Consider the following 2,359-nt stretch of genomic DNA (forward strand, 5'->3'; position numbering starts at 1 on the left):
TGTGATATCATAACAAATTTGCTAATATATAGCCGAGGAAGCCCTTTATATAAATTGGAAGTACTAAAGTTCAATACTTATAAATTAAAACCAAAACTGACCTCGCAATGACATATAATGTTTTGAGCGCATTTTAAAGCTTCGAGAAGCCTTAACATAGCTGCGTATGCTTTGAAGGAGTATATATACACTAAAGTTCTTGTACATGTATAAAGCTTTTTACGTTTGAATTGCAATATCTAAAAGTTTCTTTTAATACATGTACCTATATAGTGGTAGAGAGTGCAGAAAATCCTATTATATGGGCCATTTTTTTTGTCCGTTCTTGAATTTAAGAGGCAGCATTTTGATCATAACTTTGATTATAACGCTTATAAGGATAAATATCAATATGAATATTATTCCATTCATATAACTTTGGTTGACCATTTCTTCCCCGACGGCCATGCTTTACTTATTTTCATTAAACATATATAGCACTTTTGTTGAAACATATTGCTAGCTGAAGTGAAATATCAGAGGAATTTTGAAGCTTAAGGTGTGTTATAGGCACTTTTATTAAAAAATATAAAACGTGTCAGATCAATGCATATAATACTGTGAAAGTTTTAGTTGTAACACGCAATGTTTTGCACTATCTCTTTAGAGAAGTGGACAGGCTGTCTAAAGTAAGGAACGACAACTCTGCATGGAGTTTGATTTTTCTGATGAGTCAATATTGGGCATAGTGAGTGATCAAACAATAAAATAATAAGTTTATACACATAACAAGGATTTGACTAATTGTCTGTTCATGAATATTTTAAAAACCCTTTCGCTTCCTTTTGAAACAGTTTTGGTTCTTAATACTATACCACGACAGTGCATGGTTTCCGGGGGGCAATACTGAAAGTGAAAGTTAAACATGTGTACATTGTAAGCTAACAAATTTCCAGTTGAAGAAACTGGTGATGACAAGTTTTAAGTGGGTATGTTGCAAAACTAAATGTATACTTGGAGCTGCATGATGCACTTAGAGTTTAGATAGAATTCAGTACAATGAATGAATGATATTGTACTACTGATCCCGTTTAAAAAGCCTGGTGAAGGCATGCCCAGAGACAGTTAAAATATTGTAAACTACGCACCTAAGGTTTGAATGTTTTCAATAGTTTCTAAGAATATACGCCATCTCCGTAACAGATTTTAAAGGTTATGTATAAACTGTAATGTTCTGTTATTTTAGCGTCTATGTGGCAACTATACTGTACATTGAAACAGTTGCTTATTGTTCATCCATCGAATACTATTAAATGATCTTCGAAATTGATTGATTGATTGTATGTTGTTTTACGTCCCATTCGAGAATTTTTCTCTCATATAGAGACGTCACCTTATAGCGGTGAAGTGCTTCAAATTTTGACCTTTACTCGGCACTCAAGGCCATTGAGCAGTGAGGGATCTTTATCGTGCCAACGCCTGCCGTGACATGGGGCCTCGGTTTTTAAGGTCTCATCCGAAGGACCCGCAACTTTCACTTCAAAGTGCCGAGCGCATGGCGAAGGAACAGTTGCTACCTATTTTTATCGACTTAGGTCTGTCGCGGCCGAGATTCGAACTCACGACCTCCCGATCACGGAGCGAGCGCTCTACCGACTGAGCTACCGTGAACGGTCTCTTCGAAATTGAATGGCTATGTTGATTGATTATGTTTGCTTAACATAGCGAGAGGCTTTCCTCCTTTTATCAGAATTGTGACCTTATTTGCTATTGAAGAATGAATTATTCTTAATTTTGGGGTAAAAGCTGATGTTATATGATTTTAAGGTATGATATTCCCTCAATCCCTGAGAGCTTATAAAGTAATATTTGTAAAGCATAACACTTTCACTGTAATGCAAACAGTCTAAAGCTTTAAGATATGCTTAAAAGACAAAAGGTTTTAAGTTATTACATTCCATCCCTTTTAGATCCACCTACACATCTTACACAGGCTTTATATTGTCCAGAGTGAATATTACCAAAATTTTGAATCTTATACTCATGTACACATGTAGAAAGTTCTCTGGTAGATTTTATGTAACGTTATATAACCTATATCCATTCTTTTCTGACACAAATTCCTGGACAAAAATAGAGACAAAGCTTATCATCACTGATTTATAACTACATAGTTATTAGTCAGATGGACTTGGTTCCATAAAACCAATATCATTTGAATTATTTCTGCTGGTAATTTTCCCATTACATATATATATGCATACTAATATCATATATGAAAGAACACTTACATATTAACAGATAAACTTTAATCTTACCATTTTTTAACAGAATCAAAAGAAATTGAAACCCATAAGAATTTTGAGGGCGCCTCCCTTCC

The sequence above is a fragment of the Saccostrea echinata genome, unplaced genomic scaffold (genome assembly GCF_033153115.1).
Source record: "Saccostrea echinata isolate AGI-Se365-2 ecotype Australia unplaced genomic scaffold, CSIRO_AGI_Sech_v1 ptg000005l, whole genome shotgun sequence".
Lineage (NCBI taxonomy): Eukaryota > Metazoa > Mollusca > Bivalvia > Ostreida > Ostreidae > Saccostrea > Saccostrea echinata.